This window comes from Papio anubis, chromosome 6, assembly GCF_008728515.1.
Source record: "Papio anubis isolate 15944 chromosome 6, Panubis1.0, whole genome shotgun sequence".
NCBI classification, from domain to species: domain Eukaryota; kingdom Metazoa; phylum Chordata; class Mammalia; order Primates; family Cercopithecidae; genus Papio; species Papio anubis.
The window spans coordinates 106,078,120-106,102,088 of record NC_044981.1 but is presented as its reverse complement, the minus strand read 5'-3'; the positions used below and the strand labels follow the sequence as shown (position 1 = coordinate 106,102,088).

Genomic DNA, 23,969 nt, shown 5'->3' with positions numbered 1-23,969 from the left:
TGAAATATCTTTTTCCATCTACTTAAAGTATATATATGTCTTTACAGGTGAGATTAATTTCTTACAAGTAGCATGTACTTGGGTTGTTTCATCATCCATTCAGCCAGTCTGTATCTTTTAAGTGGAATGTTTAATCTATTTACATTCAAGGTTATTATTGCTATGTGAGGGCTTATTTCTGATATTTATTAATTTATTTCTGCTTGTTTTGTATATCTTACTCTTATGGTTTATCATTGCAGTTTGGTGGTCTTCTGTAGTGGTAACATTTGAATCTTTGTGTGTTTGCTTTACCAGTAGGTTTCATATTTTTGTCTATTTTCATAATAACAGATACCTTTTTTTTTTTACTTCTAGTCGTAGGACTCCCTTAAGCATTTATTGTAGACCTAGTCCAGTGCTGATTAATTCCCTCAGCTTTTGCTTGTCTGGGAAAGACTTTATTTCTCCTTAATTTACTTCTCCTTTGCTGGGTATAGTATTCTTGGTTAGCAATTTTGTTTTGTTTTGTTTTTGTTTTTCCTTTTAGCACTTTGAATATATCTACCCATTTTCTCCTGGCCCATAAAGTTTCTGCAGAGAAATCTGCTATTAGTTTGATGGATGGTCCTTTATAAGCAATTAGACACTTTTCTCACACTGTTTTTAGAATTCTCTCTTTGTCTTTGAATTTTGATAGTTTGACTATAATATGCCACAGAGAAGAACTTTTGAATTATATCTCTCTGAGGATCTCCAAGCTTCCTATATCTCAATGTCTGAATCTCTTGTTAGATCTGTGAAGTTTTCAACTGTTATTTCATTCAATAGGTTTCTTTAACCATTTCATTTTCCCTTTGCCTTCTGAAACACAGAAGTTTAACTATATGTCTGCTTATGGCGTTTCATATGTTACATAGCTTTTGTTCACTTGTAAAATTCTTGTTTCTTTATTTTCCTCTAACTAGATGATTTCAAAAGACCTCTCATCAAGTTCTGAAATGCTTTCTTCTGCTTGATCTGGTCTACTATTGAAGCTTTTTGAGTTTATTTTGTATTTCGTTCAATGAATTTTTCAGTTCCGGAATTTCTGTTTCAGTTTTATAATACCTATCTTCTTTGGCAAATTTCTCATTCATATCCTAAATGTTTTTCTAATTGCTTTGTATTGCTTTCCTGTATTATCTTGAATTTCACTGAGCTTTTAAAAATAAATATTTTATTTTTTTCCATGATTTTGTAAATTGATTTTTGATTGGAGTCTATTCCTGAATAATTATTGTGTTCCTTTGGGGATGTCATATTTCCTTGCTTTTTCATGTTTCTTGTGTCCTTACACTGATATCTAAGCAGCAGGTCTAACAATCACTTCTTTCAATTTTTTTAATTTACTTCCATAGGGGAGGACTTTTCCCTGAAGATATAATGTTGATAGTGTAGGGCACTTTGGCTTTGATTCTGGGTGTGTGCAGTAGTGTGATCGCCACATGATTTCCTCAGCTATAAAGAGGGTCAATGGTGTCTGTCCTTTCCTCAGTGGTTTATGGCACAGCTGTTAGTGAAGGCTGTAGTGAAGTTTACTTGGGACCAGGATGCCAGGTGAGCCAGTCTTTGGGCCCCATAGTGGCAGTGATGGTAGGCCATGCATGTTTCTTTGGGCCCCAGGGTGGTATATTGTGCTGGCATTGGTGTTAGCATGTCAAGGCAGGCCAATTCTAGAGCCTCAAAGTGGGTTGCTCAGGTGCTTGGAATGGGAGCAGTGGGCTGGGTGGTTGGGTGGGTCTTCAGGCCCCTGTGCAACAGGCATGGTGTGGGTGATGGCAATAACAGTGGAGAGACAACCTCTGGGTCCCCAGTTCTCCATTTTGGTGTTGGCAGTGGTTGCAATGGGCTGGATGGGCCATTCCCCAGGCCTGCAGGTGGTGTGTGGGGGTGGGTGTCAGCTGTGGTAGTAGCAGCAGGTTGGGCAGGCTTGACCTTAGGAACTCAAGAGGAATGCTCAGGTGCCAATGGTAGCAAACTGGGCTGAACAACCTCAGGCCCCAGATGACAGGCTTGTGTACTGGTGGGAGTAAAGCTGGGCTGGGCGAACCTGTCCTTAGACAACCTGATTGTGCACTCAGGCACTGGCTGTGGTAGGCAGGTGTGGGGTGATTTCTAAGCCACTGGAAGAATTCTCAGGTAAGGGCAGCAGAGTCTATACTGGAGCCCTGTTTCTGGGGAGGGAGGGGTTGCTTTCAGTGGAAGCAGCCATAAGCAGACAGCTAAATGCATCTGTTCCACTTGCACCTTAACCTTAAGAAACAGCCCACAACGACAGCAACTTTGGGCAGCTGAGTTTGTCCTTGGGGTGTGTTAAAATTTGCAAGTGGCCCGCTGCTGGAAGGGTGGGGTCACCCATGCTTTGGTCCCAGTGACGGCAGCAGCTCTCAGAGACTGTGGCTCAGGCAGGGTAGGCTTTCTGCATGACTGTCCGTCTGCTGGGTGGGGCAGGGTCACTGCCAGTGGCTCATGCTTTGGCCCTGGTGGCAACTGCAGGTAGGAAATGTCTATAAGGTTTTGGGGACGTGGTGATGGACAGCTTCTTGAGCCCCAGGGCAGGATGCCATCTGGTGGTGTTTGGGCTTTCAAAATAGTACGCTGCTGAGGCTGCTTAAGGCTTGTGAGTGTATGGGGCCATGCTGCCAGTCTCCAAGCAGTTCCTTTTGTTACTCTTGGGGCCTATGAAGATCAAGGGGCTCTCCTGTGACTGAGACCGCAAGAGTCCATGGTGGAAATGTGGATTACTGTGGGTTTCTCACTTACCCTTTCCCTGTACTGGGGAGTCTCTCAACGTTGCCTGCTGATTTCAGCCAAGCGGACTGCCTCTCTTTCCTCTCCTGCCTTTTTGTAGGTGCTTCCTGTCACTTCTCTATTGAATTCCAGTGCTCTTTCTTAGATTATCTATTTGAAGTGTGGTTATATGCTCACTGTTTTGGTGCTTCTTTGTGGAAGAGGTGGGTGGGTACCAGATGCATCTATTCTGCCAACTTGAAGCTCCTCTCAATCACAAATTTAAATGTAAAACTGTACATTTTTCTGAAGAAAACAAGATAAATACTTGGAACAAAAATCTTAAGACTTCATAGACATGACACCAAAGGCATGATCCATATTTTTAAAAATTCAATAGGCCGGGCGCGGTGGCTCAAGCCTGTAATCCCAGCACTTTGGGAGGCCGAGACGGGCGGATCACGAGGTTAGGAGATCGAGACCATCCCAACATGGGCTAACATGGTGAAACCCCGTCTCCACTAAAAAATACAAAAAACTAGCCGGGCGAGGTGGCGAGCGCCTGTAGTCCCAGCTACTCGGGAGGCTGAGGCAGGAGAATGGCGTGAACCCGGGAGGTGGAGCTTGCAGTGAGCTGAGATCCGGCCACTGCACTCCAGCCTGGGCGACAGAGCGAGACTCCGTCTCAAAAAAAAAAAAAAAAAAAAAAAATTCAATAAATTGGAATCTATCAGAACTAAAAACTTTTGTTTTGTGAAAGATCCCTTTAAGAGGATGAAAAGACAAGCACAGATGAGAAGAATAATATATTTGCAATTCACATGTATGATGAAAGACTCGTATCTAGAATGCATAAAATCTCTCAAAACTCAATAATCATTTTATAGTTTCAGATCTTACATTTAAGTCTTTAATTTATTTTTGAGTTAATTTTTGTATACAGTATGAGGCAAGGATCTAATTTCATTATTTTCCATGTGGATATCCAGTTTTTCCATCAATATTTTTTTAAGAGACTCTCCTTTTGGATATAACACCAAAAGCACAGACAACAAAAGCAAAAGTAGACAAATTGAATTACATCAAACTAAAGATTATCTGCACAGCAAAGGAAACAACCAACAAAATGGAAAGGCAAGCTTTGGAATGGAAAAAGAATATTTGCAAATCATAGATCTTATAAGAGGTTTATATACCAAATAAAGAAGGAACTCATACAACTCAATAACAAAAATACCAATAATCCAATTTATAAAATGGGCAAAGCACTTGAGTAGATTTTTTCCAAAGAAGACATACAAATGACCAACAGGTATGTAAAAAGGTGCTCGACATTGTGAATCATCAGAGAAATGCAAATTAAAATCACAATGAGATATCACCTCACACCCGTTAGAAAGGCTATCCAAAAAAATCACTGATAAAGAGCGGTAAGGGTATGGAGAAAAGGGAACCCTTGTATGCTATTGGTGGAAATGTAATTTGGTACAGCCAATTCTAGAAAACAGTATGGAAGTTCCTCAAAAAATTAAAATCGGAACTATCATATGATCTAGCAATCCTTCCTCTACATATATACGAAGGAAATAAAATCAGTATCTTGAAGAGATCTCTGCACTCCATTATAGCATTATTCACAATAGTCAAGATGTGGAAACAACCTAATTGTTTATAGATGGATGAATAGATAATTATGGTACATACATACAATAGAATATTATTTAGCCCTAAAAAGATGGAAATCCTGCCACATCATGGATGAACCTAGATAATGCAATGCTAAGTGAAATAAGCCAGACACAGACATGCTATATGATCTTATTTATATGTGGAATCTTTAAAGTAGAACTAACAGAAGCAGAGAGAAGAATGGCAATTGCCTGGTACCAGGAAATGGAGAAAGTAGAGCAATGTTGGTCAAAGGGTACAAACTTTTAGTTACAAGGTGAACAAGTTCTGAGGATCTAACATCAGCATGGGTGTTGACAGATGTGTTGATTAATTTGATTGTGGTAATCATTACAATATATGTACATCAAAGGATCACATTATACATCTTGAATATGTTCAAATCTTTATTTGACAAATATGCTAAAATAAGAACAAAACTCAGTAGTTATTTTAAAAAAACCCACAATCTAATAAGAGGAAAATCACACCAAAAGACATTTCAACAAAGAGGAATATAGATAATAAATAAGCACAAAATATTCAACCTCACCAGGCATCAAGAAAGTTCAAATTACAACTGTGAGGAGATACCAGCACACACCTATTTGAATAGCTAAAATAAATAATGACAATAGCAAATGCCTACAACAATGCAGAGAAACTGAATCCTTGATACATCAATGGTGAGAATACAAATGGTATGGTCACTGTGGAAAATAGTTTGGCAATTTCCTACAAAACTAAATTGTGCTGACCATAGGACTCAGCAAACAGGCTTCTGTAAATTTGTCTCTAAAAATGAAAAACTATGTTCACAAAGCAATCTGTATATGAATGTTCAACTGGCTTGTATTTGGGAGAATCAGTAGGTTCCCCAGATAATTTAGCATTATCATGCTGTGGGTTCTAGTTAACCCACATTTGGAGTAATTCACCACTCCGAGTGTGGGTTCCAGCTTAACTTGATATTGTACGATTCTAATGGAACTCTTCATTTTACTGAAGTTGATCAAAATCATAGGCAGAATTCACACAGATTAAAATGGAAGATTCCATTCATGAGAATCAAAAGAAAATTTTGACTTCAACACAAGTGGTAGTTACAAACTTTTAAAATAAAAGGAGCATCAGACATAAAAATATTTGGAGTGACAATATGGTGGCTGTTCTTAAGGAATAGTATGCCAAATCTATTGGTATATTATTTTTCAAAATGACTCTTAATGGCTGCTACCAGTCAATATTTTTTAGTATGAACATTTGAAGTTTTGTGTGGAGATAACATTGTCTGAGTAGTTTCCTTATTCTCATTGAAACGGTCAGAAATACAACAAAGTGTGGGAAGGAATGGAAGATTTAGCAAGACTGCAGAATATGCCATTTATTCCATGTTCAAAGCAGTAGAAAAGAAACCAAGAAGATGCCTTTATTCTTACATGAGAATTCTATTGTTCACCATGTTCTAATTATGAAACTTGAACTCAACAGGATGAAAGAGAAGCTCAGTCCACAGTATAAAGTGTATCTTTTCTGGAAATAGTTGTTAACGACTTAAATGGCAGGTTTATGCACCCTCGACTGACCCAATAGTTAAAGTAATAGACTGTAATACTCAAAACAGTCTGCAAAGCTGCATTTCTTGATTCGTTTGTGTTCCAGACAAATTAGAAGGCTGTATGGCAGAAAGAGAAAACACTGCTAATGTTTTATGACCTATTAGGTGGTTTCGCTGAAATGGAATTGTAAAAACGAATTTCTCAGGCACAAAAACTATATATGTTGTGCCATTATTTTCCTCAATTCAAAATGAATTCATTTATTCTTTAATCACAGAAAAAGAAAAAGCTCTGCAAATTGTGCAAAAGAAAATGTAGGGAATTTCCACAAAAGAGAATTTTAAAACAAAATGAAAAAAAGACTTCATGAATACTTTTATTCTTTTGATGCACACAAGGGAGTTAATGGAAACTGTGGCCACAGCAATCCAGAATTAATGTCTTATATTTGGAAAATCAACATGTTTGGGAACATGAAAAGAGGAAAGCTATGTGAAATGAAACAGTCTTGGGTCATTATATATCTACAATATTTGCCTCACTCAGGCGTAGTCAGACGTATGTTAAAGACATAACTGTCTCTACTTCCACTTGACGTATTTTTTTTTTCAGTAAATGAAACTCCAACCACAAAAGCAGTTGACTATGTGAAATTACAAAAAAGCTGTCAGAAGGCTTGTGTGGGAGATACATTCGCCATAAGCACCAGTGCTAGGAATCTGAGAAGCTTTTTTAATGGATTCAGAGACCTTTAGAAAAAAAAGGTCTCCTTCTCCAGTAATTGAATTTGACACCAAAGTTCTCTGGATGCTAGGGCTGTACAGGGTACTTTCCCATCCACATCTAGACTAAATTGGAGATGGTGACCTCTGATAGACTAGAGCAATCCAGGAAGTAATAGAAACCTCACTTCATAGAAACTGGTGACAGGTTGGGATTAAATTTTAGGCTGGCCAGGAACCGTCAAACTCTTTCTCAGAGAGCCCACAGGCTTCCGATAGGATGGAGATTTTAGAAAACATTCTATAAATGATTCTGTTTCCAATGTACTATAATTACATTGAAAATTATAAACTAACATCGCTTAAGGTTTGAGACTCAAACAGGACTTAAATCCAAACAAGATGTCTTAGTTTCCTAACTTAAATGCCATTTTACAGAGCTTTGTAACAATGGTGAAGGAGAAATAGTGTGGAATGTACACAGGGTTCCTTGAACTGTTACTTAAAATAGTGAAAAAGCAGACACACCTAAGTATTCAGGAGCAATAATTGGTTAAGCAAGGTATATAGTAGATAGAAGTTTATGTAGTCATTAGAAAGAATCTTTTTAAAGGATATTTAATTAAATAAGTTTCTCAAGTTACATTATTGTAAAAGCAATATATAGAATTATACATCTAATGGATATACAAATACCTGGATATATAGTATATACATAGATTAAAAATGAGAAATTATGGAGTAACAATTACTAGGCAGTCAGATTACAAATGATTTTCTTTTCATATACTTTTGCTAATTTACATGTTTATTACAACAAATATGTACTACTTTATAGCCAGAAATATGAAAAATAGTATCTGAGAGAGTGCAAATACGGTTATAGTCCTTTGAACCACTAACATTTTTGTTATATTCACTTATTAATTATTAATATGTTTGTTAGACAAGAATTTATGTGTTTGGACTTCTGAGAAAGACCTAGAGAAAACATGTTTGGGTAACTCCTCTCCCAGAAACTCACAGAAGAGAATAAAAATGAATTAAAATTACAGAATGAAATTGTATGTATTATAAAACTAGGGAAATGACATACACCTATACAACAAACCCTAAAGAATATCTACAAACTATAATTAAATTTTCCTATTAGAGAAGTATATGAAGCATCTCCCTAAATAATTTCCCTTAAAGACTAATTGAGAGAATAATCTTTTGACATATCTGTAGCATTAGAAATAATAATTTAGATTGACACAAATTGACTTACAGGGATGTATTATTAAATAAGAAAAGAAGGGCACTGAAAACTATATTTTTATAGGTATAGCATAGGTAAAGATATACATGTACATTATAGATATAGAATAGGTAAAGATATACATGTACATATCTATTATTTGTAATTATATATTCCCATACATAAATATATATACACAAATAATTATATTTTTTTTATTTTTATAAAACAATGCCTTGCAAACTCTTAATGATAGATAATGTACAGGCATGAGAAAGAGAAAGAAAGAGATAGATTATAGGGGCATAGAAAAAACATGAAAGAATTGACACACACCAGTGCTAATCTTAACAGAAGTCAAATAAAATAATCAAAAGTTATGTTTTAAATCATATACATAAATCTCTCCTTCTTGCCATGACAGTAACTGGTAACTGAATTTGTTTTCCCAACAATTATAAAACTGGACAAAATGTATGAGTCAACTGTTTGTAGATGTTGAAAAACAGACAGCACAGGATGTAATTTTTTAGAGAAGGAAAACATGAGATGAGCCCAACAGTTTCTCCACAATTGCCCCGATTTTCTGCCTAATGGTATTTTTCTGCCACAGATCAGGAAGGGAAAGCCAAGCAGAGCAGCAGTCTTGCTGAGTTGAGAAGCCAGGTACTGGACTTCCAGACTGCTGAACCAGCTGGAATTTTTAGAGCAAAGCACATGAGAAAAGAGAGCTATACGGTAAAGGGAGAATTAATCTCATCCACTAGAATGCTGGGCTGAGGACTGATTTGATCATGCAACAAGACGAGTGTCTACGAAATCAATCAGAGATTGTCTGCTGCAGGGATGATAGCTAAACAATAATATTTGAGGCTGTGCTGTGTTAGGAGACATTGGAGTTCTATCCCTACTGCATTCAAGGGACTACACTAACCACAGTGCACATTCAATGGATAATAATCATAGCTAGAGTAAAACACATGCCTTAGAATGTGGCCCAAAACTGAAATACACCATCCTTCACAAAAAATAAAGACAATATCTACAGGATCAAAATAGTTTGCCTGCAAAAACAGTAATTTAACATCTTTTATAGTAAGACAATATAACCCAAACTCCCCACAACATATCATCTAAAATGGCTGGCACATACTCAAAAATTAGTAGAAATGTGAAAAAAAAAAAAAAACAAGAAAATGTGATCCACAAGTAGGATAAAAATTAGTTAACAGTAACAGGACCAAAAATGACTTAGCTATTGGGAATAGCAGATAATATTTTTAAATAGCTATTATAAATATGTTTAAAATCTTAAAGAAAAATACGGTTGTAATGAATAAAAGAATGAGAAATTCAACAGAGGAGTGTTATAAAAAAGAATCACATAGACATTTAATAAATGAAGTGAACAGTATCTGAAATAAAAACTTCACTAAATGGACTCCTTATCAGACTGGGACCAGCAAAGGAAAGAATCAGTGAACTTCAAAACAGATCAATACAATTTTTCCAATGTTAATAACAGAGAAAGGATTAAAATAAAACGAACAGAATATCAATAACCTTTAAGAATATATTAAGAGAAGAAAGAGAGAAAATGGAACAGAGTAAATATCTGAAGAAGTAATAGCAGAGAATTGCCCAAGTTTAGTGAAAAACATCAATATATACCTCCAAAAAACTACCAAAATGTAAACAGAAAAAAATTCAAAGCGATTCAACCCTAGACACATCATAATCAAAGTGCTAAAAATCAAAGAACAAATTATAAAAGTAACCAGAGATTAACCACATATTATATACAAAAGAACTGTAGTATCAATAGTGGCTGATGTCTCATGAGAAATAATGAAATCCATTTAAAAAACTGAATAGCATCTTTACAATTATGAAGGAAAGCAGATGTCATTTCATAATATTATATTCAGAGAAAATATCTTCAAATAAAGGTAAAATAATGATATCTTCAGACAATAAAAACTGAGAGAATTTGTCATTAGCAAACCTTTACTGAGAAAATTCTAAAACAAGTTCTTCAGGCTGAAGGAAAAATTATACCATATACAATGAAAACCTACAGAAAGGAATAGAGAACACTGGAAATGTTAAATGTGAAAGTGTATGTAAAATACATTTTATTTTCCTCTTATTATCTTTAAAATAATTTAACTTTTTAAAGCAAAAACTGTAATATTGATTAAAGGTTTAAAATGTCTAGAGACTTATAACAACAAGATTATAAAGTTTCAGAAATAAATGGAACTATGCTGTTGCAAGGGTATACCTTCTGTAAAGGATAAAACATTTACTCTAAAAACAGTGATAAATTAAGGATGCATATTGTAATTTCTAGAAAAACAACTACAAATAAAATCTGTCTGAAAATCCAATAAAAGAATAAAAACTATTTGATTAACACAAAGAAGACTTATAATAATAGATGGGAACAAAAAACAGAAAAGACAAATAGGGAAAAAATAGCAAAATGGTAGACTTAAATCTATCCATGTCACTAATCATTTTATATGTTAATGGATAAAAGACTCCAAATAAAAAGCAAAGGTTGTTGAGCTAGATAAGGAAGAAAATAAAGCTATTCTAAATTATGTGTTGTTAATAAAACATACTTTTTTGATAAAAAGAGACACATTGGTTGAAAGTTTTAAATGTAAAAGACATACCAACCAGCCTGGGCATGGTGGCTCACGCTTGTAATCCCAGCACTTTGGGAGGCCAAGGCAGGTGGATCACCTGAGGTCAGGAGTTTGAGACCAGTCTGACCAATATGCTGAAACCCTATTTCTACTAAAAAACATATAAATTAGCCGGGCGTAGCGGCATGCGCATGTAGTCCCAGCTACTTGGGAGGCTGAGACAGGAAAATTGCTTGAACCTGGGAGGCAGAGGTTGCAACGAGCTGAGATCGCGCCACTGCACTCCACCCTGGGCAACAGAGCAAGACTCCATCTCCAAACAAAACAAAACAAAACAAACAACAACAACAAAAGAAAATACCAACCACACAATATGTAAAAGAAAACTGGAATGGGTATATTAATATCAGACATAGTGGACATCAAGACAAGGAAAATTGCTACAGATTTTTTTAAAGAATAGTTGTTAATAATATAAGGCTCAATTTTAAGGAATAAATAACAATGATGAGTGTGCATCAACTTAATAATGGAGCTTCAAGATACGTGAAGAAAAACATGCAAGAACTAAAGGGAAAATGAACAAATTCACACTGACAGTTGTAGATTTTTAACACCATTTTTCTAAGAGAGAAGAACTAGGAAAAATTCAGTAGAGATGTAAAAGACATAGAATAATACTATAAACCAAATTGACTGAATCAATATGTCTAGAAAAACATATTCAACAATTGGAAAATACACATTCTTTTTGAGTGCATAGTGAACATACAGCAATGTCATAAGTTCTAACACATTTCAAAGATTGCAACATCATAAAATATACTCTCTGACCAAAATGGAATTGAATTTTAGGAATAAATGACTATATATTTACAAAGCCCCAATTATTTCAAAGTTAAACAATATGCTTCTAAATAATTCAGGAGTCAAAAAACATTATGAGAGAAATTAGAAAATAGTTAAACTGAAATATAATGAAAATACATCATTTCAGCATTTGTGGGCTGTAACTAAGTCCATAATTAAAGAAAAATTACAACTTTGCACAGTTACACTTTAAAAGAAGAAAAGAAAAAATAGTTTCCTACTATAATAAATGAGAAGAAAAATTAAAGCCAAAAAAATTAGAAGAAAGAAAATAATAAAAATAAGAGTATAAGTCAATGAAATAGAAGACAATAGAGGGATTTAACAAATCTAGAAATTGGTTCTTTGAACAAAAATTAATAAAGTTAATAAATTCCTATCAAAATGATCCAAAAAATAAGAGCAAAAATAATGAAATAGAAAGCAGATAATAGAAAAAATGAATTGTCAGAAGTTGGTTCTTTTGAAAAGATTAATAAGATAGATAACCCTAGCAAGACTGATGAAGAAAAAAAAGAGAAGATACAAATAATCAAAATTAGGATTAGAAATGGGGATATACCTCCATATCCTGTAGACATTTAAAAGCTAATAAGAAAATCTTGTGAACAACTTTATGTCAATAAATTTGACAACACAAATTAAATTTCTTGGCAAAACAACATACATAAATTAAAACAAGACAAAGTAGAAAATCTAATATAGGAATTTCAATTTGTTATAAAAATTTTCTCACAAAGGAAAGCCCAGGCCCAGTTTGTTTCAGCGGTGAATTAAAATATTAAGGAAGTAACAATGCCAACCTTAAACAAATCCCTTAAAAAGACACAGGAGGGAATGCATCTCAACTTATTTTATGAGGCCACAATAATCTGATTTTTTTAAAAACCTAGTGAAATTTAAAAATTAGAGAGATAGCAAGAAAAGTGAACTATATATCAATTATTCTCATGAATATGGACCCAAAGATCTCATAAAATATTAACTAGTTAATTCCACAACACATAAAAAGAATAATATACCATAACTAAGTGTGATTTTTCTCAGAAATGCAAGTTCATTTTAACATTCTAAATTCAATCAGAGAGCAAGATGGAAGAATAGAAGGCTCCTTGGTCCTTCCACCCACCGCCCTGATAAGGATGCCAGTTTAACAACTATCTACCCAAAAGCACCCTAACAAAACCAAAACTCAGGTGAGCACTCATAGTATCCGGTTGAAAGAGGCACTGAAGAGGTAGTAAAAACAGTCTTGGATCATCAGCACCACCTTTCCTCCAGCTGCCACCCCAACCCTGGCAGCAGTGATGTGGAATGCATTTCTGTGTGCTTGGGGAGGGAAAGTGCAGCAACTCTGAGGCATTGAACTCTGCGCTTTCCTGTTATAGCAGAAAGGAAAATTGAACCAAATTCAGGCGATGCCCACCCATGGAGGAAGCTTTTAAACTAACCCTAGCCAGAAGGGAATTGCTGATCCCATCGGTCTGAACTTGAGTTCCAGCAAGCCTCACCACCATGCGCTAAAGTGCTCTGGGGTTCTAAATAAATTTGAAGGGCAGTCTAAGCCACAAAGGCTGCAACTTTTTTTTTTTTTTTTTTTTTTGAGACAGAGTCTCGCTCTGTCACCCAGGCTGGAGTACAGTGGCCCAATCTCAGCTCACTGCAAGCTCTGCCTCCTGGTTCATGCCATTCTCTTGCCTCAGCCTCCCAAGTAGCTGGGATTACAGGCGCCCGCCACCACGACTGGCTAATTTTTTGTATTTTTAGTAGAGATGGGGTTTCACCATGTTAGCCAGGATGGTCTCGATCTCCTGACCTCATGATCTGCCTGTCTCGGCCTCCCAAAGTGCTGGGATTACAGGCGTGAGCCACCACGCCCAGCCAAGACTGCAACTTTTATTGAGACCTAGTGCTGAACTGGACCCAGAGTCACTAGACTGGGATTGGGGCACATGATCTACTGAGACACTGACCAGGGCAGCTAAGGGAGTGCTAGCATCACCACTACCCTAACCCCCAGGCTGCACAGATCACAGCTCCAAAAGAGACCCCTTTCTTCTGCTGGAAGAGAGGAGAGAGAACGATGGGGTGGGGGGGCTTTGTTTTGCATCTTGGATACAGGCTTAGCCACAGTAGGATAGGGCACTGGTCAGAGTGATGAGACTCCCTTTCCAGGCCCTAGCTCCCAGAAGACATTTCTAGACACACCCTAAGTCAAAAGGGAACCTGCTGCCTTAAAGGAAAGGATCCAGTCCTGGCAGCATTCATCCCCTGCTACCTGAAGAGTCCTTGGGCTCTGAATGAACAGCAGCAATACCTAGGTACCACATCAAAAGCAGAGAGTGAGACACTGAGGCTTGCTGGCTTCAGGTGAGACTCATTGTATTCTCAGCTGTGGTGGCTATGGGGTGAAACTCCTTCTGCTTGAGAAAAGTAGAGGGAAAAGTAAAGGGGATTTTGTCTTGCACCTTAGGTACCACAAGGGGGTAGGACACCAAGTGGGCTCTTGGGCTCACAGATTCCAGGATTTGGCTCTTGGATGGCATTTCTGGACCTGTTTTGGGCCAGAGGGAGACCCACTGCCCTAAAGGATGAGTTCCAGGCCTGGCAGCATTCACCACAAGCTGAGTGAAGAGCCCACGGACCTAAAGGGAACATCGATGGTAGTCTGGCAGTACTCCCCGCGGCCTGTAGTGGGAGTGGCCATGGGGTGAGGCTCCTCTGTGTTTGGAACAGGGAAGGAAGAGTGGAAAGGACTGTGAATTGCGGTTCGAGTGCTGGCTCAGCTGCAGTACAATAGAACACCAAATAGACTTCTAAGATTTTTGACTCTGTTCCCTGGCTCCCAGATGGCACCTCTGTACCCATCCAGGACCTGGAGGAATTCACCACCCAGAAGGCAAGGACACAGGTCTGGCTGACTTTTCCATCTGCTGATTGTAGAGCCCCAGGGCCTTGAGTCAACATACGCAGTAGCCAGGAGTGGTTACAGCAGGCCTTGAGCAAGGCCCAGTGCCATGCTGACTTCAAGTCTGACCAAGCACAGTCATAATGGTGGTGGCCATGGGGTACTTGTGTCACTCCACCCCCAGCTTCAGGTGGCTCAGAATAGAGAGAAACTCCACTTATTTGGGAGAATGTAAGGGAAGAGAACAAGAGTTCCTGCCTGGTAATCTAGAGCATTCTCCCAGATCTTGTCTAAGACCATCAAAGTAGTACCTCCATAAGTCTGCAAGAACCGTAGTGTTACTGGATGTGGGGTGCCCCCTAAAGCAGATACCCTTAGATCAAAACACCTAAGTCCTTTAGAATATCTGGAAAGCCTTCCCAAGGACAGATACAAATAAGGCCAGGCAGTGGAGACTCAATAAATATCTAACTCTTCAATACACAGACACCAAAGAATATCTACTAGTATCAACACCATCCAGGAAAACATGAACTCACCAAATGAACTAAATAAGGCACCAAGGACCAATCCCAGAGAGACAGAGATATGTGACCTATCAAACAGAGAATTCAAAATAGCTGTATTGAAGAAACTCAGATAAATTCAAGATAACACAGAGAAGGAATTCAGAATTCAATCAGGTAAATTTAACAAACAGATGGAAATAATTTAAGAAGAATCAAGCAGAAATTTTGGAGTTGAAAAATGCAACTGACATACTGAATAATGTATTACCATCTCTTAACAGCAGAATTGATCAAGGAGAGGAAAGAATTACTAAGTTTGAAGATAGGCTATTTGAATACACAGTCAGAAAAGACAAAAACAATTAAAGAATGAAGCATGCCTGCAGGATCCAGAAAATGGCCTCAAAGGGGCAAATATAAGAGTTATTAGCCTTAAAGAGGAAGTAGAGAAAGAGATAGGGGTAGAAAGTTTATTCAAAAGGACAATAACAGAGAACTTCCCAAGCCTGGAGAAAGATATCAATATCCAAGTACAAGAAGGTTATATAACATGAAGCAGATTTAACCCAAAGACTACCTCAAGGCATTTAATAATCAAGCTCTGAAAGATCAAGGATAAAGAAAGGATCCTAAAAGCAGCAAGAGCAAAGAAACAAATAACATAAAATGGAGTTCCAATATATCTGGCAACAGACTTTTTAGTGGAAACCTTACAGGCCAGGTGAGAGCATATTTAAAGTGCTGAAGGAAAAAACTATTACCCTATAATAGTATATTCAGCAAAAATATCCTTCAAACATGAAGGAGAAATAAAGATTTTCCCAGACAAAAAAAAAAAAAAAAGTTGAGTAACTTCATCAACACCAGAACTGTCCTAGAAAACAAATGTTAAAGGGAGGCTCCAATCTGAAAGAAAAGAATGTTATTGAACAATAAGTAATCACCTGAAGGTATAAAACTCACTGGAAATAGTAAGTATACAGAAACACAGAATATTATAACATTTTAACTGTGGTATTTATAATACTCTTATTCTAAATAGAAAGACTAAATGGTGAACCAATGAAAAGTGGTAACTACAACTTTTGAAGACATAGACAGTACAATAAGATATAAACAGAAACAACAGAAAGTTAAAAAGCAGGGGAATGAAGTTAAAGTGAAGAGTTTTTGTTAGCTTTCTTTCTGCTTGTTTGTTTATGCAAACACTGTTAATGGCTATAAGATAGTCTTTTCAAGCCTCATGGTAACCTCAAACCAAAAAACACAAGTATCCAAAATTAAACAATGATAAATTAAATTATGTCACCAGAGAAAATCATATTCACTAACAGAAGGCAGGAAGGGAAGAAAAAAGGAAGAGCAACCACAAAACAACCAGAAAACAAATGACAAAATGGCATGAGTAACTCCTTATTTATTGATAATACTATTGAATGTAAATGGACTAAATTCTCCAATCAAAAGACAGAGTGGCTGAATGGATTTTTTAAAAAGCCACTGATCTGTTGCCTATAAGAAACACACTTCATGCATAAAAACATGCATAGACTGAAAATAAAGAAATGGAAAAAGATATTCCATGCCAATGGAAACCATAAAATAGCAGTAGCAGCTATACTTAGACAAAATACATTTTTAAGATAAAAACTATAAGACAAGACAAAGAAGGTCACTATATAATGATAAAGTGGTCAATATATTTAAACAATTTTAAATATATATGCACCCAACATTGGAGCACCGAAATAAAGCAAATATTATTAGAGCTAAAGAGACAGAGACAGGCCCCAATACAATAATAACTAGGGACTTCAACACCCCATTTCAGCATTCAACAGATCTTTCAGAGAGAAAATCAACAAAGAAACATAGGCTTTAATCTGCACTATAGACCAAATGGACTTAAGAGATATTTACAGAACATTTCATGCAATGGCTGTAGAATGCACATACTTTTCCTGAGCACATGGATCATTCTCAAGAGTAAACCATATGTATTAGGTCACAAAACAAGTCTTAAAACATTCCAAAAAAAGTGAATAATATCAAGCATCTTTTCTGACTGTAATGGAATAAAACTGAAAATTCAATAATAAGATGAATTTTAGAAACTATACAAAAACATAGAAATTAAATAATATGCTCCTGAATGACAAATGGCTCAATGGGATCAATGAAGAAATTAAGAAGCAAATTTAAAATTTTCTTGAAACAAATGATGATAGAAACATAACATACCAAAACCTACAGGATACTGCAAAAGCAGTACTAAGAGGGAAGTTTATAGCTATAAGTACCTCCATCAAAAAAGAAGAAACATTTCTGCTAAACAATTTATGATCTATCTTAAAGAACTAGAAAAGCAAAAGCAAACCAAACCCAAACTTAGCAGAAGAAATAATAAAGATCAGAGGCAGAAACAAATAAAAGAGAAATGAAGAAAACAATACAAAAGATCAATGTAACAAAAAGTTTTTTTTTTGAAAAGTTAAACAAAATTGACAAATCTTTAGTCAGACTAACAAAAATGGAGAGAAGGCACAAAATAAAATCAGAGATGGTGACACTATAACTGATACTTCAGAAATTCAAAGGATCAGTAGTGGCTACAATGGGCAACTATATGCCAATAAATTGGAATACCTAGAAGAAATGGATAAATTCCTAAACACATACAAGCTACCAGGATTGAATCATGAAAAATCCAAAACCTGAAAAGACCAATAACAAGTAAGAAGACTAAAGCAGTAATAAAAAGTTATCATGATGTGATATGTCATATCAACAGAATGAAGGATAAAAAAATGTATGATTATTTCAATTGATGCCAAAAAAGCATTTGACAAAATTCAACATCCTTCATGATAAAAATTCTCAAAACACTGAGGATAGAAGGAACATACCTCAACATAATAAAAGCCATATATGACAGACCCATGGCTAGTATTATGCTCAATGGGGAAAAACTGAAAACCTTTCCTCTAAGATCTGGAATATGACAAGGATGCCCACTTTCACCACTGTTATTCAACATAGTACTAGAAGTTCTATTTAGAGCAATCGGACAAGAGAATGATATAAAGAGCATCCAAACTGGAAAAGAAGAAGGCAAATTATCTTGTTTGAAGATGATATAATCTTAAAATTGGAAAAACCTAGAGACTTCACACACACACACACACACAAAAACCTATTAGAACCTATTAGAACTGATAAACAATTAAGTAAAGTTGCAGGATAGAACATCAACATATAAAAATCAGTAGTATTTCCATATGCCAACAGTGAACAATCTGAAAAAGAAATAGAAAAGTAATCCCATTTACAATAGCCATACTAGGAATTAACTTAACCAAACAAGTGAAACATCTCTATAATTAAAACTATAAAAAATTGATGAAATACATTGAAAAGGAAACCAAAGAAAAAATATTCCATGTTCATGGATTGGAAGAATAAATCTTTTTAAAATATCCATACTACCCGAAGCAATCTACAGATTCAATGCCATCCCTATCTATATATCAATGATATTATTCACAGAAATAGAAAAAAAATCCTTAAATTTATATGAAACCACAAAAAAAAAAAAAACAGAATAGACAAAGCTATCCTAAGCAAAAAGGACACTGAAGGAAGCATATTACCTGACTTCAAAATTTTCTACAGAGCCATAGTAACCAAAACAGCATGGTACTGGCATAAAAACAGATACAAAGACAAATGGAACAGAATAGAGAACCCAGAAACAAATACACACACCTACAGTAAACTTATTTTGACAAAGCTGCCAACGACATACACTGGGGAAAAGATAGTCTCTTCAATAAATGGTAGTGGGCAAACTAGACACCCATATGCCAAAAAATGAAACTAGACCACTATCTCTTGCCATATCCAAAAATCAAATCAAAATGGACTAAAGACTTAAATCTAAGACCTCAAACTATGAAACTACTACAAGAAAACATTTAGGAAAACCTCAAGGACATTGGTCTGGGCAAACATGTCTTGAGCAATACCTACAAGCACAGGTAACCAAAGCAGAAATGGACATATAGGATCACATCAAGTCAAAAAGCTTCTGCGCGACAAAGGAAACAGTCAACAAAGTGAAGAGACAACCCACAGAATAGGTGGGAATATTTGCAAACTACCCATCTGACAAGGAATTAATAAACAGAATATATAAGGAGCTCAAAAACTCTATAGAAAAAAATTTAATAATCTGAACAAAAACATGGACAAAAGATTTAAATGGGCATTTCTCAAAAGAAGACATGCAAATGGCAAACAGGCATACGAAAACGTGCTCAATTTCAGGGATCATCAAAGAACTGCAGGTCAAAACTACAATGAGATATCATCTCACTCCAGGTAAAATGGCTTACATCCAAAAGACAGGCAATAACAAACGCTGGTGAAAGGGAATCCTTGTATACTGTTGGAAGGAATGTAAGTTAGTACAGCCACCATGGAGAACAGTTTGAAGGTTCCTCAAGAAACTAAAAATAGAGCTACCATATGATCCAGTAATCCCATTGCTAGGTAAACACCCAAAAGAAAGAAAATCGAAGAAATATCTGCACTCCTAGTTTGCTGCAGCACTATTCACAATAGCCAAGATTTGGAAGCGATCTAAATATCCATCAACAACAGATGAATGGATAAAGAAAATGTGGTACATATACACAATGGAGTACTCTTCATCCATAAAAAAGAATGAGATCCTGTCACTTGCAACAACATGGATAGAACTGAAGGTCATTATGTTAAGTGAAATAAGCCAGGCACAGAAAGACAAATTTTGCATGTTCTCATTTATTTGTGGGTGCTAAAAATTAAAACAACTGAACTCATGGAGATAGGGAGTATAAAAATGGTTGCCAGAGGCTGGGAAGGATAGTGGGAGCTGGTGGGGAGGGGAAGTGGGGAAGGTTGATGGGTACAAAAAATAGAATGAATACCTAATATGTGGTAGCACAACAGGGTAACTATAGTAAATAATAATTCAAATATACATTTTTAAGTAACTGAAAGAATATAATTGGGTTGTTTGTGATACAAAGGATAAAGGCTTGAGGGGATGGATACCCCATTTACCCTAACGTGATTATTACGCATCACATGCCTATATTAAACTATCCCATATACCCCATGTACTATGTACCCACGAAAATTTAAAAAGGTAAAACTTTTTTAAGTGGCCCTTGGGTGAAGACCTGTGCAATATACCTCTCTGAGGTGTGATGGGAGCCGTGCTCATTCCTAAGGGAAGGCATGTTTTCCGGAGAGTGGTGATGTGTAATGTGGACTGAATTGCAAAGGAATTAGAAAAGAATTCAAATGAGATGAAGTAGGTGAAGATAATAAAAGACAGAATTTCCACTGGAATTAAAGGTGAAGATTTCAAAGCAGTACTTTCACTTTCCTTCCTTAACTGATCCTGACCATTGCCTGGTCAGGGCAGCAGGACGTACCTAGAACATTGCAGGACCAAGGCTTCCAGGTCCAGATCTTCTCACTTTACTGTTTGGATTTCGGATAATCCACATGTTTTAGTACTTTAGTACTCTAGAATTTTAAGCATATATAGTGTGTGTGTGTGTGTGTGTGTGTGTGTATGTTTTATTTATTTATTTATTTATTTATTTATTGAGACAGAGTCTCACTCTGTCGCCCAGGCTGGAGTGCAGAGGCGCAATCTCAGCTCACTGCAAGCTCCACCTCCCGTGTTCGCGCCATTCTCCTGCCTCAGCCTCCCAGGTAGCTGGAACTACAGGAGCCCTCCACCACATCTGGCTAATTTTTTTGTATTCTTTTTAGTAGAGACGGGGTTTCACCATGTTAGCCAGGATGGTCTCGATCTCCTGACCTCATGATCCACCTGCCTCGGCCTCCCAAAGTTCTGGGATTACAGGCTTGAGCCACCACACCCAGTCAAGCCTATATTTTTTAAAGAATAAAGTATATTATATCTAATTACAATGTGCTCTTCCTTTATTTCCTGAAAGTAGAAATTTTTAAAAAATCTAAAAGTAACAAATAAGTCACTTATGATCACTGCTTAAAAGACAACCACTGACAAGTAGAATTCCTGGGCCACAGTATATGAATGGGAAACATGTTTCTTAATTCTTTCACCCAAAGGATTATGCTAATAAATATTTCAATCAACCATGTACCTGCATTGAATTCAACCAATTAAAATGTGTTATCCTTCCCTTCAGTACCCAGTGAGCAAAGTGCCAGCCCTTATCCTCCACAACAATGCTTGGTCCCTATCTTTCACTGAGTTCATTTTCCCTGAAATTTCTGAGACTCCTGTGGATACCACATCCGCAGATTCATCCAAGTACTTGGTGGTCCCTCCCATTACAGACTATGGCTCTGGCCTCTGCCCGTCATGGTTGCCATCTGGTCATTTCCTTCCCATAAAGCCAGGGTTCACCCAATCTATGCCATTCCAGGTGTTGATGCAGGTTAACATTTAATTCCTGAAAGCACAGCTAAAATGAACATAGCATGTAACTAACTTTACTAAAACCTGGGGGTCAGAAAGAGGATAATAGAATATAGATGAAAAAGTATTTTAACTGATTCACTAACTTGTTTCCTCCTCAAGTCTTTGACCATGCCCCTTTTGGGGCTCCTTGCAGCCTTGTCTCTCCTTAGCCCCCTGAGGTATCCCCCTCTCACAGCGGACAGTTTACCTCCCCCAAATGGGAGGCGCCTCAGCCCTGCCCCTATGCCTTCAGTCCAGCCCCAACTGCTCCTTCCTGTGCTCAGCCAAAGAAAAATATGGTCACAAAAGTCTTTACAGAGATCCAATGTTTTCTGCAAATGAGACAAGTTTTATATTATGTGCATATAACTTAATATATCAATCTGAAACATCTTCATTCAGATTATGGTGCTATTCCTAAGAACTCTGGGTGCCCTACCTGTCTCAATACCTAAAACCAATCACTTCCAGAGCTTCCAGAACACAGGGAGAGCCTGCTGGGACAACTTCAGCTGCCGCACCACATGCAGAACCTCTTAAGACTTACCAAAGAGCAATTATTTTCATTGCCAACAATCTTAAGATCCAGATTCCCACCCTGGCCACAGGAAAACACTCCTCACAGTTTTCCAGCAGTTGCTTGTCCTATATAAAGAGATGAAAATCAGAGCTCATTTTTGTTTAAGTTCACACTCCTTTGATGACATTCAACTATTTGTTCGGATTTGTATTGCGCACCTACCCTCTGACTCTTATCTTTTTCATGTATGCCTACGTCTCCCAGATCTACACTCCACGTAGTTATTTCAGCTCCTTGCTACACACAATCAGACCATAAAACCAGAAAGCAGGAGCCACCAGACAAAGGGAGGGAAGACAGTCTGAAATTTAGAGAATGATTCCACTCATCTTCTAAGCAGGTTGTGTGAGGACCGGTGTATTCTGCTGAAGGGGTTAGCATTGACCAGGTACCAGATACCATTTGTCTGATATCACAATGATAGAGTCATGTGAACACCACAAGCAGGCTCAGCTCAGGAATCAGGGCCAATTTGGGCTGCATGGACCCTACCCTGGCCTTGTCTCAAGGTTTATCATCTAAGTTCTTGCTGCTTTCTCTGGAATCAAGCCATAACTTCTGAAATCCTAGAAACTATACCCCCCACACCAAATTTTACTTTCTTCCGTTCATTAATTTAATAATATTTATTGGCATCAACCCCACCAGGAAACTGTGCTAAACACTAGGATCTTAGCAATGAACCTGACCAATATGTCCTTGCCTCCTACTAGTGAACACAGACTTGAAACAAATAATTCTAAAGAGCTAACACAAGGTGCTGTGGGCATCCCATAATAATTCCTGCCTTGGTTTCCCACCCAATGCCTCACTTTCTCTGGAGCTGCAGTACTACCTCACTTCCCCAAAGACTCTTCTTGACCTCAAACTCTGCACCCAACTCCACACTTCTCCCATAGGACCCCTGCCTGCATAAATCTCCATTAGCAGATGTCATGATGTTAACACCTGCCAGAATATTCTCCGACCTGGACTCATCCTGAAACTCAAAGCTGCCTCGTTGCTGATGCTCACTTCTAATCATTTTCTTCCACCTGAATCTCTTCAGTCTCCAATCAGTAGTCAACCCAATTAGGAGAGAGAAAGTGATCAGATACAAGGAATCTAGGCATGAGATTAACAGAAGCTAAAAAATATAGGAAAAACATCATCCTATGAGGAGTAATCTATTAATAATATATCTGGGTTTCCAAAGACTGATCACTTGTGTTATTTTGTTAATCGTCACTACTTCATTTGTAATTAAACTCATCTAAATAAATGGTTACATAACTTGGGAAGAAAATTAGTCAAGTTTTAATTAAACAACTGGTTTTTCTATCCCAACAGTTTGTCAAACAGAGAGCTTTGTTTTGCATATATGTGTGCAACATGTCAGATGTCAGAGGCAGATGTGTTGGCATAAAGTTCTTTGGTATAAAATAGAGCATAAGATACCTGCATAGTTCATATGAACAATTTTTAATTAATGAGTCCACTTTCTGGAGAGCATCAGCTTGAGAGGGATGGAGGGTAGTACTTCTGATCTTATATTTTTGACACAGCTTATAAAGGTCTGTGCCACTCATCAAAAGGCGAGACATACCAGCTTCCAGAGTATAGAAAGTATTGACTTCACTGATTTTTAAAACTTTGATTCATCCATAAGTACAATAAAGGGGAAATTAATTTGTGGTTGACAGAGCAAATTTGACAGAGCAAACTAAAGCCACAAATGATAACGCTGTTGGAGCAATGAAGCAGTGCAATATAAAATGGAGTGGTGGGCACAGAGGAGAGTCATGGGCACTCGTTTGCTAAGATCTGCTGCTTTTATCTCTTTACATACATAAGCAGCAGCAAACTGTAATCAAATAAACATGCAGCAAGTCATTGGAATAATGTCATTGAAATTTTATCTGTTCATTGCTTCAGGAATATGTCTTTTCCTCGATTAGATCTGTATAGAGTATAATATATTATCTTACTCTCTGGGGAAACATTGATCAAAGTCTTACAAA

General features: G+C 36.9%; 1 long non-coding RNA gene across 3 annotated transcripts in view; it reads right to left on the bottom strand.

The window, feature by feature from the left end:
* Nucleotides 1–23,969, bottom strand: part of LOC103883928 — a 133,831-nt gene that overhangs the window by 53,119 nt on the left and 56,743 nt on the right. Inside the window, exon 2 of one of the 3 annotated variants that reach the window (XR_002521693.2) lies at nt 21,937–22,034. The exons of the other annotated variants lie outside the window; for them this stretch is intronic. This is a non-coding gene — a long non-coding RNA (uncharacterized LOC103883928). The remainder of the gene's footprint in view (nt 1–21,936; nt 22,035–23,969) is intronic. 3 annotated transcript variants of the gene reach the window in all.